A 13,486-nucleotide genomic window follows, 5' to 3' on the forward strand; every position below is an offset into this window, starting at 1 on the left:
ATACTTTGCTATTTTAATAATATTATCATATAATAGGTGCACAATATAAGAAAAACATACACCGCTAATTGCACCTTTTGGGATTCAAAACACATTTTTCATTACTCATAAACCCTAACTGGATAGCTGAGGTCTCTAACATTATTACTTCTCTGCCTTTATGTTATGCTTTTTAAAGAAACAGTAGACATTTCCTCTATTACTGTAGTTGTCTGTGTCACATCTGACCTGCTCTCCCCATAAAACAGAATATTCTGAGCACTGCCATCTCTTATCAAATTTCAGTATTGGTTTTTCTCAGTCAGTTTCTCTACTTTCTCATAAAAATTTTTTTCCAAAAAAAATTTTCCCCAATTCTTATGAGAAGACCCCTGTTTCAAAATGGGGCTGAATTTTGATGGTTTAAATATGGGAGGATAGGGCAGTCAGGAAGGGGCCAAAATCTAGATCTAAACTTGCCTGGTAGGATTGAAAAGCAAAAGGGAAAGCATCCCAGAACCTCAGCTTGGTGGGAAAAGTCAAGACAGTTCTGGTAACTGGAGGACAGAATGAACAAGAAGGGAGGACAGGTGTGGGGAAGCCATGTTCCTGTGGAGGAAGCTGACACACATGGTCAGCAGCTGAGACATCTGGTCTATAGGTAGGGCCCTACTCACAAGCCTGTGTTCAGATGCGAAGTTCTAGTCCCCGAGGAGAGAACTAGTAAGATGGCTGCAGAACTCTGCTCCCACGAGACATTAGAGCAGGAGGCCGAGTCTTGGTTCCATGAACTGGAGTTCAGGGGGGTTTCCAAACCCAGAAACTCACAACCAGCCCTACAGTCAGGCTGCAGCTCTGGCTGGGGCTCAGCCTAAGGGCCCCGCCTCGCAGAGAGGATAAGAGTGACAACGGCCTGGTGAGGAGACGGGGCAGTGGTCAACTGGTGAGAAACCAAGTGGCATAACAGCAAAGTGCGGAGAGAAGACATCAGGGAGCCATCCTCACTCTCCTTGAATGCATACAAGCAGTTCATGGATTATCAAGTTCCTTCACGTGCTTGGTCCCCTTCCACCTCTAGTAACAATTCCCACACCCACCTGTAAGTCGTGCCCACAGGACCTGAGACCATTAGGTACACGGGGTCTAAGGTCAGTAATTATTGGCTGCGTGTCATGCCACTACTTCTGACGACCCTGTCTAGTCTCTTGATTCTTCTAATAATTGTTTTTTGATACTGTGATCTTCTGGGAGGTTCTGGAGACCGAGGCCTTGGTTCCCTCTCCCTCTGGCTGGTCACCCAGTAATTCCCTGTCATTAGACCCACTTGACGTCCATGATGGGTGCATCCTAGACCTCCACGGTCTGTTGCTAACACCCCCGCCTTGATCACCCCAACCCAAGCCCTCCCCCGTGTCAGTGTCCAGTCAGACTGTCCGAAGCCAGTGCGCCCAGCTAGTTAGACTTTCCCTAGTTGCCTGCACTGGGCCTTCTCCCAGTCACTGCACTGGGCCTTGGTTAGGTTCTTCTGGGGGCCAGCCAAGCCTTTTACTTTAAGTATACAGGCTCACTAATTAATGAAGATGGCCCACTTAATTTTCAGGTGACCCCACTAGTTAGATAATAGTTCTTTAAAGAGATGAAACATGCCACCCGATCATTTCTACCCACTGACTTTAACACTGCCCTCTTCAGCTACAGAGAATCAAACTAGTCCCCTTTCCAGCTGACACTGACATATTTGAAGGCCACCATTATGTTACTGTTTCTCCTCTCTCCGCTTCCTGTCCCCACCTCCTAAAACTCTTTCCCTGGATAAACCATCCTCATGTGAATTCCAAGTTCTCCTTAACAATTCATTTACCGATTCTTTTCTTAAAATACAACACCTAAAACTGAAAACCACATTCCAAATGTGACTTGACCTGTGTGTGGGTTCAATGGTCTGAAAATCACTCATCTAATAAGGTAGCCTAATATTACATTCACTTTCCCCCTTTTCATGGGAACGACTGTTGCTTGCTATTAAGACCGCAATGAAATAAACTCTGTAGCCATTTTTGAGTTACCATCACTTCCCGACCATAAAACTGAAATGTTACAATTTCACTATAATTACATTACCCTAAAAAACAGTTTACAATAGTTTTAAATACCCTCTCAATTTTCATTAACATGTAAATAAATTTTTAATAAAACACAAAGACATATAATTTCTATTCTACTTATTTTAACATTCTGTAAACATTTTTCTATAGAGCCACAAGGTCATCATATTAATCACTTTAATCTTGACATGTAGATACCACAATTTACTTAATCACTTCTCTACTGTTATATGTTTTCATTGTTTACTATCCCAAAGAAAACAGCTAAAAACATCTTTCATTTTTAAATTATTGGTATCCTTTGAAGTATTTCCTTGGGACAAATTCTTGAGACAATTATTCAAAATAAATAAATATGTTTAAGATTCGGAAAGCCACGGCCAAATTGTCCATCAAAAAAAAAGTTAATTATTGGCACTGGCACCAAGAGAAAACCTACTTGTTTACGTATTTCTACAAAGTCTTAGGAGTTCTCATCCAGAGCTTTCCATCAGGTCTTCTCTATCCTGTACTTGAATAAATAATTTTTGAGGTGGAAGTTAATAAATGATAATATTATTATAAATGTAGGACTTTACATTTATCTATATTAAACATTCAATAATCCAACATATTAACCATCTCTCCCAGCATTGTCCTGGGCAATTTTTATAAAAACAAAGACAAAAAAAGAATATAAGGGGGGAAGGTATAGCTCAAGTGGTAGAGTGCATGCTAAGCATGCACGAGGTCCTGGGTTCAATCCCCAGTACCTCCTCTAAGTGTAAATAAACCTAATTACCTCCCCCATCAAAAAAACAAAACAAAACAAAACAAAAAAAACCCAAAAACCAAAAAAAAAACAATGTAAGACACTGACCAAAGACAGAAACCCACGGGTAAAACTTTATAGTTACAAGCCTTTCTATTATCCAACTCACATTGAAGAGTGTCATGAACTTTATCAATCAAATGTTTCACTGAAATCAAAATACACAGTCAGCCCGGGGATGATACACTCTTAATCAGGCAGAGGAGGGAAGAGGTAAGGGACGGAATACTTTCACTTATTAGCTTAGACACCTCTGAGTTGTTGAGTTTTGGGAACAAGTAATTGTTATTTTTTTCTATTAATAACAATGAGGAGAAAAAGAATGATTTTGAAAAGCGGGAGGAATAACACACTGTTCTCATCAAACTCCCAGCTTGCCCGCCAGTCACTCAGTAGCTGTCTGGGTCATCAGCTCAACTGTCCAGGTATCACAGTCCTTGTGTTCCAGTAACCCCACATTTCACTTCAGTAGGGCCCCAAAGCACAAGCGCAACGACGCTGGCAGTTCGGATGCCAGAAAGCAGCCACAACGTGCTTCCTTTAAATGAAAAGGTGACAGTGCTCCATGTAATAAGGAAAAAAAAATCACATGCTGAAGTCGCTAAGATCTACATTAAGAACAAACCTATCCATGAACTTGTGAAGAAGGAAAAAGAAATTTAAGCTGTCATACCTCGAACTGCAAAAGTTATGGCCATGTGCATGATCAGGGCTTAAGTGGAAAAGGCATTAAATTTGTACAATAAAATATTTTGAGAGAAACCACATTCACATAATTTTTATTATTTTATATGACTATAATTGTTCTATTTTATTATTATTGCTATTAATCTCTTACTGTATCTAATCTATAAATTAAAATTTATGAATTATATATTTTATAATTTATAAATTTATATTTGTATTTAATTTTATAATTTATAAATTTAATTTATACGTTTTAGGAAAAATGGAGTATAATTAGGGCTTGGTACTATCTGCAGTTTTAGGGATCCCCCTGGGGGTCTTGGAACATATCCCCCACAGATAAGGAGGGCTCCTATGTTCTTCTTTTTTTGTTTAAAAATGTTGAGGATTTAAAGTTAAAAGATATATATTACTCTACCCAATGTATTCTTATACTACTTTCTAGTCTAAATCAACCCTAAAAGCTTTTTTCTTGTCTTCACATATTTTCATAAGTTGATTTTGAGGTTCAACGTTACTGATATTTGGGGGGGGATAATTTATTCATTTTATTTATTTTTAGAGGAGGTACCAGGGATTCAACCCAGGAGCCTGTGCACGCGAAGCACGTGCTCTACGTCTTGAGGTATACCCTCCCCAATTGATATTTTTCTTAAGAGGTCTTTTCAAGGGTCTAAAAGTCACTGGTTTAAGACTCTTTTTCCATTTTAGTAATCCCTTTGCATTTTTCTATGCATATCTTTTCCACCTAATTTTGGAATAGATGACACTTAAAAGTACAAAAAGGAATACACTGAAAGTTCCCCTTCCACTCCTGCCAGTCATCGTCCCTCCCGCTGGCAACAGCCTCACTCGTATCTTAAGTGTATTTCCATACATACTTCATGCAGATATAAGCAAATATATGCTTCTTTTCTTTCTTTACACAAATGATCGCATACTGTATAAGTGTTTCTATTCTTTACACTTTCATTCAATAGTAGGTCCTAGAGATTTATCCACAGCCATGTCAGGGGCTTTCAGATTTTTTATGGCTGCACAGTATTTGTATAGATATGACAATTTATTATCTAGTCCCCAAACTGATGGACATTTAGGTTACTCCCAAGTTTCTGTTACTGCAAATAATACTGCAAGGATTAACCCTGCACATTTATCTTTCAAACTTGTGCAAAAATATCTGTAGGAAACATTCTCAAAATGGGCATTGCTAAGTCAAAGGGTATGTGCATTTTTATTTTGAGAAGTAATGACAAATGTCCCTTTTTGGTGGCTGTACCAATTTACAATCACTTCAGCAGTGTCTAAGCCCCTGTTTCATCACAACTTCGCCCTTCACAGAATGTTAACAAACTTTTGGTTACCTATCAGTCTGATACATTAAATACGTATTTTATTTGCCTTTCCTTTCACAAGGGAAGCTGAGCATTTATTGATCCATTCATTTGGATCTCCTTTTCTGTGATCCACCAGTTCACAATCTTTTGTCCATTTCCCATGGGTTTATTGGTTTATTTCTTAGTTTTTAAATCTAAATTGTTTCCTATGTGGTCTTAATGATGAGATAACTACATAATTCCCCAAATAAAACATTCTGAAAAGAATTAAAAGGAGAGACTCAAGCAGGTATTTGCACTCATGCTCACAGCAGTATTATTCACAACAGCCAAGGGGCGGAAACAACTCCAGTGTCCATTGAAGGATGAACGGATAAACAAAATGTGGTCTATCCATACAATGGATTATTCAGCCTTAAAAATGAAGGAAATTCTGCCACATCATACAGGAATGAATCTCAAAAACATTACGCTAAGTGAAATCAGCCAGCCACAAAAGACCAAATATTGTATGATTCTACTTAAGCGAGGTCCCTGGAGGAGTCAACTTAGCAGAGAAAGCAGGACGGTGGTCTGCCTGGGGGAGGGGGAGTGAGGATTTGTTTAACGGCAACGTTTTCAGTTTTGCAAAACGAAGGGAGTTCTGGAGACAGATGACGCCGATGGTTGAGCAGTAATACGAATATACTTAACACTACTAAACTGCACATTTAAAAATGGCTAAGATGGTAAGTTTTATATTATCTGTATTTTACTACAGTTAAAAAAAAATCTAAAATGTAATCCCCCAAAGTTCAGGTTTTATAGAACTCTGATTTGATTCAGTTGTAACTGGGACACTGAATCTTAAAGAGTATGGTTATTCTCCATTTTTCAAAATATACCTTCCTAATACCCAAGGAAGCAGTTTGATTGTACACAACATTTTGTTTGTTTGGGAAGACTCTCAAAAACTGCAGTTTCTTCTCCCACAATATTTCAGGGTCTTCTCCTTTACCTGTTTCCTCCTTCCTGTTAATGAGATTTCAAACCAAAGGAATCTTTCCTCTCCTTTTGTTTCTTCCAAGGAACTTAAATGGTTAAAAAAAAAAAAAAAAAAAAAAAAAACCAGAATCAGGTCTTGTCCCTAGAAAGGAATGGGCCTCTAGTAGAATTTCAGATAGCTGACATCTTCCATCACAATGCTAACCTACTTTTGTGCCACTTTTATAATCTGTGTTAGGGGAGCAACCACCTTATTCTCCTCCTTCCCAAATGATGTATAGCATCATCTGAGGATCCTCCCACTTCTTGTTCCTTGCCCTTTATGCTTTCCACTCTAATGCCAATACTCTTGGCCCCAAACAAGTACACAGATCTTCCTGATACTCACTATTCATCTCCCAGGTTCTACACTGGATTGTTTAGAACAAAGATATGTATTTTCATTCAGATAATGAGTCCATCTGTCCCAGCAAGTTTCAGTGATATTCACAGTATTGCACGTATCTTCCTAGAAAGGACACTTGAGACCACAAGTTCAGTTACTGTGCTTTTGCTATAATATCTCTTCCTAAATCAAAACTGCTGGCTACTTCCTCCTCTCCTCTGGTTATATGTCACACTCTTTCTTCTCAACAGCATGCAGTTCAATGGTTCACAAGCAATTTTTCCCTCTTCATAAAATTTTAGCATCTATTCTCCTCAATTATGTTTTCTTTCTTTTCTAATTGTAGTCAGTTTACAATGTTGTGTCAATTTCTGGTGCACAGCATAATGTTTCATTCATTCATATACATACGTATGTCCTTTTTCATATTCTTTTTCATTACAGGTTATTACACGATATTGAACATAGTTCCCTGTGCTGTACAGTGTAAACTTGTTGTTTATCTACTTTATATATAGTAGTTAGTATCTGCAAATCTCATACTCCTAATTTATCCCTTCCCACCTCCCTTCTTCCCCTCTGGTAACCATAAATTTGCTTTCTACGTCTGTGAGTCTGTTCCTGTTTTGTAAATAAGTTCATTTGTGTCTTTTTTTTTTTTCTTCAGATTCTACTATTTTCCCCAATTCCTGAGAGGCACAATACTTTAGAATGAAGCTGACCATTACCTGGGAAGACAAGAAAGGAGGAGCTGGGCCAAGATCTGAATTACTACATATGTTTATTAGGAATGAAAGATGGGAGGGAATGTGTCTCAGCGGTTAAGCCATGACCACCAGAAATTCAGGCTGGAGGAAGGTCAAGGTTAACACCTGGCATCAGTGCATTCAAGAAGACAGAGGTGACTCTCCCCGAAAGTGGGGAGAGCTCTGCAGCAGACAGTCCAAGCGGACGTTCTCAGAAACTCAAAGGCTGCACCAAGGAACACTGGTCGAAGAAACATAACAGAAGTCATCAGACAGGGGACCAAGGACAACTAGCAAGAGCAAAGTGGGACGTCAGCCTCACCAGGAAGTTGGAGGGCCAGGCTGATCACCCACACAGAGCCTAAGCAAGGTGTTCTTCACCTGCGGTCTATGGACTCTCAACGAATCTTCTACCTGAAGATTTTCACTAAGTTCTAACTGAAATTTAGCACTTCCCTAAATTATAAAAATAGGGGAAAAAATCAGATGGATTAGCAGCAGCTGTGATCACAAGTATTTTATAGCATATTATAGCTGTTACAGACATCTTGAAATGAACTTTACATCCATCACCACTTCAAAATTACAGTAATTAGACCTGCCGCTGGATTTTGTTATTTAATATATTGATACTGAAACACATATACAATGTTTAAAGTAATTTCATAACTTTATTTCACATGAAGGGTTTCATTTGAAATCCCATGTTTTTCTGTACTTAAAAACCTTCTAAGGAGGAGTTCACTGGCCTCATCAGACTGCTAAAAGGGTCTTTATCCTAGATAAAGAATCAATTAAGAAGACCGGAGGACACGAGAGGAACTCAGTGGTGAGACTCCAGCGTCAACAACAAAGCATAATGTTGACAGTAAATGACAGCACTTGACAAAGTGCTTTCATTTTCCTTATCCTAATTGTACAATATTCATTCAAAATTTTAACATGTTCTCTAAAAATAACTAATTTTTTGGAGTGGAAGAATCTTAACTAGAGAAAGGCACGCGAACCAAGAGTGGGAGCCCTACATCCTCTCCCCTTCTGGGAAGTGCACTTTCTTTGTCCAGTGGGCTTTCCCTCCCCCACTAGAGCAGAGGACATGTGTCCAGGGTGGCCGATGTGATGACTCTTCACCTCCATTTCCTTGTGGAGATCCTAACCCAAGCAGAGCCAATCTTTTAGGAAATAACGTCATAAAAAATTAATAAACACAAACTTCAATTAAACCGAGTCAAGGGACCAGAAGAGGGGACTCTCACACCCTGTGACCACAGCAGAGCCCAGCAGGAAGAAGAAAGACTCCTTTCCCTGCATGGCTGCAGCCAAGGGAAAACCACAGACACTGTTCATCTAGCCTCCCAACTTCCCTTTCTCGCTGTCAGAGCGCTCTCCTTCCCCACGGCCCACCAGCACCGCAGACCCCAAAGCGCAGTTCTCTGCTGATCCCAAATTAACCCATCCTGACTGGAGAAACAGCTGGCAGTACTTGTTCTCGGTCAACAAGAAGGACCCCTGAAGGGAGGAGTCATCTTTCTCCTTCCCAAAACCTGAAGACAAAAGGACCACTTAAACCTGGAGCAGCTGAGGGTCACGCCTGCCAGCACATGGAAGAAACCTGTCTGAAACTAAGGCCAAAGAGGAAAGCAGAGCTGATCCAGCTTTGTGCAAAGCCTTTTGCCAGCCCAGTTAAATGAACCACCAAATTCCTTCTTTTGTTTACATCAGTTTGAGCTGGCTTGCTTTCTCCTGCAACTGAAAAAATCCTGAAAAATAAATAAGAATTTAGGTCATGTTTGCTCCAATTTAATGTTCTAGGGACATTCCATGCAGCCAGTCTGCTGGAGAGAAAGCCCACCTCTCCCAGCAAATGCTGACCATGGGGCGCTGGATAACTTAACCCACATCTGAGGTTCCCCATCTGTAAAACGTGCATGAGATTAGGGCTGCCCCACAGAGCTGTCGTAAGCATTAAATGAGTTAGTGTGCAGCAGTGTTCAGCATCTAGTAAATACGTTAGCCATTAATATCATATATCAGATTCTATATTTAGATAAAGGAAAAAAATACCACACATCAAAAAAAAGTATCACAAGTTCAGAATAACAGTAGCTGATATGGGGAAGTTTAATCATGGTGAGTCTAGTGCCACCACAGGTACAGATTCAGTTACAATGTGCCAATTGTTCAGCCACCAAGAGATCCAAACAGATGTCGGATGCACAACAGAAAAGGTGAGAACACTGGCACTTTGTGAATTCGTATCAGAAAAAAGTTCCTCAATATGGATTCTTTTCCCCAAGTGTATTTTCCTTAATCTTTCCTGATATTTGTTCAAGATTGTACCAAAACAACTGGCAGGAGGTCTGAAGACCCATTCACGCTGACACCTCTCCAGTAGGAAACGCGACATCAGTGGAAAATGCCCCGAACGGAGATGAGGAGCTCCAGACAGGACACTGACAGGCTGAGCCCTGACACCCGCTGACCCTTCCATCATGAAGCACATACGGAAGGAGAAGACATGCTCTTATAAGGAACTTACAGCTTAGTTAGCAGAGGTAACTAACAGCAAAAAATGAAGATCTAAAATTAGTAACGCAAGAAATCACATTCAGTGCTGACAACAACCAGGTGGGTTAAGAGTGAGGAAGGCTCCACGCGGAAAGCATGCCCTGGTTAAGCTGATAATCGAAGTGGGCAGCAGAAATGAAGAGAACGAGCTTCCCAGGTAGAGAAATGGAAGAGGGTTTCACTGACGGGTGGTTCATGTTGGGAGACTAAGAATCTGGGAATACTTTTGAACATGTAAGGGCAAAAATGTCATTTGCCTTTAAATTAGCACTTAAAACATAACAACTCCCAAGTACTGAAGAGCCTAACTGGAAACAAATCCATCTGCTGTCCTTTTTCAAAAAGAGATTTAATTGGGGTAAAATACACATGCCATAAAATTTATCATCTTAACCATTTTTATGTGCACAATTCAGTGGCATTAGATACATTCACATTGGTGTGCAATCCATCACCGAAACTTTATTGTCTTACAAAACTGCAAAGTCTACACTCATTAAACAACTCCTCTCCCCAGCCTCTACCTTCAATCTCTATTAACTTGACTACTCTAAATACCTCATGGAAGTGGAATCACACGGTATTTGTCCCTTAGTGATCGGCTCTCCTCACTCAGGATCATGTCCCACTGTCCTTCCCTGCACTTCGCACCTAACATCAAAGCCTGTGTCCAAACGGTCCTACACCCTCCCAGCGTTTCCCTGCCTCAGAGTGAACTGTCTCATGTCATCCTCAGTAGCTCCTCCAAAAAGCTTCAGGCATATCTGAAGGGGCTGTGGACGTGTCTTCTGTCTAAAACACCAACGACTTAAACCCACAATTTTTATGATAAAACTGTATGAAAGGGGGGGAGGGTATAGCTCAAGTGGCAGAGTGCATGCTTAGCGTGCGTAAGGCCCTGCGTTCAATCCCCAGTGCCTCCTCTAAGAATAAGTAAATAAGTAAACCTAATTACTTCCCCCACCAAAAGAAAAAAAAACTATATGAAAGGAACTAATAAAATTAGTGAATCAATAAATTTGTGCCTTTTCTCTACATACTTTCAAATCCCACCAAATCTTCCCAAATCACTCCTCCACAAATTCATTCCAGCCTCCTAATAACCAGCAAACTGTTAAGCTCCCCCCTTTCTGGTGGCCCCTACCTACGTTCTGGGTGGTACTCATTTCACACTTAATAATGTCCACCATGTTGTTTTCTAATGGACTCGTCTGCACATTTCCCAGCAAAATGCTAAGGTAGGAAAAGTATCATATATATATTTTTAAATAAACTTTAAAGTACTCAGTATACAATAAACATTCTATCAGATGTATGATAAATTTACTTTAATAAACCAAAAAGAAAAAAGAATCAAAACTACCAGAAAACAGTAACTACTAGTTTTACTGTTGAACACTTACATCTTATAAAAGTAAGTACTGAGATGATCCAGGAAGCCTGTGGAAATCAGTGGCTTAGAGGTAAAAACAATATTGTTCTGCACGGGTAAGACTCTGATTAGATTCAGTTAAGTATGCACAGTGGAATTAAAAGTTAAAAGGAAAAGGTTAACCACTCTAAGAACAGAAATAAAGTATATGGAGTAACATATCTTCCAAATGAGTAGAAAGAAAAAAGTGAAAAGAGAAAACCAAACAAAACTTCAGTTCCAAGAAAAGGCAAGAAAAAAGAAAGAAAAAAACACAGAAAGTACAAAGTATAACATGGAAAAAAAAAAAAAAAGGACAAATCCATTTATTCAACAATTATATTGTGGAGAGCCCATGAAAAGCCAGATACTGTTTGAGGCACTTCGGCTACAGCTGTAAACAAAACACAGAGAAACACCTGCCCTTGTTAAGCTTCTGCCCTGGTGGGGAAGCATCAATAAACCAGAGACATGAACACAGCACATGGCACACACGCCATATGGTGACAGGCACAAGGGCAAGGAGAAGGACGGAAATACAAGGGAAGGTCTCATTGAGAAGGTAATATTAAAAAAAAGGGGGGCGGGGAGGTAAGGTCATAAAGGGGAAGAACATTTAGGCAAAGGCACTGCAAGTGCAAATATCTTGAGGTTAGAGTGTGCCTGAGGCAACAAAGCAAAGGGGAGAGCAGCAAGCGATGAGATCAGAGGGAAAGCAAAGGCCCATCATACAGAACCTTGAGGGCCACTCCAAGGAATCTGGCTTTTATTTGCAGCAACATGGATGGGCCTGGAGGTCATCATTCCAAGTGAAGTAAGCCAGAAAGAGAAAGAAAATACCATATGATATCACTCATATGTGGAATCTAAGATAAAAGAAAAAAGAGGACACTAATGAACTCATCTACAAAACAGAAACAGACTCACAGACATAGTAAACAATCTTATGGTTACTGGGGGAAAGGGGGTGGGGAGGGATAAATTTGGGAGTTTGAGATTTACAAATGATAATCACTAGTTATAAAATATAAAAATAGATAAAAACAAATTTATTCTGTATAGCACAGGGAACTATATTCAGTATAACATTTAATGAAAAAGGATATGAAAACAAATAAATGTATGTTTATGTATGACTGGGACATCATGCTGTACACCAGAAATTGGCACATTGTAACTGACTATACTTCACTTAGAAGAAAAACAATGCTTTATTTTATGTGCATAGTTATTGTTGCTTACTGTATATCTCCCTTATGTTAAAGTATAATTCTCCAAAGTTTACAAAATATGACTATCAGAGAAATATAAAATATAAGAAGAAAACATGCCCCCCCCAAAATCTAGCTTTTAATCTAAGTGAAATGGGTAGTCTTTGGTGGATGTTTTGAGAGGGAGATAATCTGATTTTTTTTCTTAAGGAGACTCACTCTAGATGCTGTGATAGACTTAAAAAAGAGAAAGCGGACTAGTTAGGTGGCTCCTGCAAAAATCCAGGTGAGAGATGACTGCAGTTTAGACAGTGAAAGTGGTGAGACAGGCTTGGGAGTCTGGATAGACTCTGAAGGCAGAGTTCTTAGAGGTGTGCGGTGTGCAAAAGATGCGTCAAGGATGACTGCGAAGGTTTTGGCCTGAACATATGTTTCAGGAATGACAGTGACTACGTATAATAAGCCTGCCAGTCAAAAGGCTAATTGTAAAAGCATTCAGAAAGCTTACAACTAAAATGATGCGAAGAGTTGAGACAATCTCAAAAGACAGTGGTCAGGGCTATAGTGTCTGACAAAAGCGAAGTCGGCTCGTTTAATCTCCGTCTACTGTCTTTCTCTAGCAGTTTGGCATTTGTGAGCCCAGTCCTCCGGACTGGACGGTCGCTTCTTTGGGGACAGGGATGTCACACCCTCATTGGGACCCGCCCACAACCCAGAACAGCCCCCTGTAGGCAGTGACTACATGTAACGACTGCAAATGTTCTCCATCCCTTTAACGTTATCCCTTCTTCACCACAGATGATAACCGATCTGGGAAGTCGGGGCTGCCCCTCCCACCTGACACCAAACCGTCCGTCGCCTGTATCAACCTGCCCTCTTCCGAAGGGACATACCAGTGAGGCTTCTCCGCGCGGCGCGGCGCTACCCGCCCGGCTCGCCCGCCCGCCCGGCCCCGGACCGACCCCGCCCGCCCGCCCGCCCGGCCACGCAAACGCACCCGCCGGGACTGGGTGGGGTCAGAGTCCCGGGGAGCAGGCGCCGCCCCGCAACCCAGGAAGTTTCCAGGGAAGGGACAAGAGCCCGAGGGCACCGCAGAGTGATGCACGGGCCCCCGCCGGCCCGGAACCCTCGGCCCCCCCGCCCCCACACCCTTGGAAGCTCACCTGCCCGCGGCCGGCCAGGGCGGTCCCAGCGCCGACCTCTCAGCGCCTCGCCCAGGGCAGCTTCCGGCTCTGGCCGGAAGTGCTCCTGAGGCCGGAAGT

General features: G+C 41.0%; 1 protein-coding gene across 3 annotated transcripts in view; it reads right to left on the reverse strand.

Moving 5' to 3' along the window:
- TBCE (tubulin folding cofactor E) overlaps nucleotides 1-13,448 on the reverse strand; it is a 72,162-nt gene extending 58,714 nt beyond the window's left edge. For 2 of the 3 annotated variants that reach the window (XR_010381806.1, XM_031460817.2), the window contains exon 1: nucleotides 13,388-13,448. The gene's annotated coding sequence lies outside the window, so the exon portion shown is untranslated. Of the gene's footprint in view, nucleotides 1-5,916; nucleotides 5,938-13,387 lie in introns of those variants that run through there. The other variant, XM_064487843.1, reaches the window with a different exon arrangement.
- Nucleotides 13,449-13,486: the final 38 nt, after the last annotated feature.

Source organism: Camelus dromedarius, chromosome 8 (genome assembly GCF_036321535.1).
Source record: "Camelus dromedarius isolate mCamDro1 chromosome 8, mCamDro1.pat, whole genome shotgun sequence".
NCBI classification, from domain to species: Eukaryota; Metazoa; Chordata; class Mammalia; order Artiodactyla; family Camelidae; genus Camelus; species Camelus dromedarius.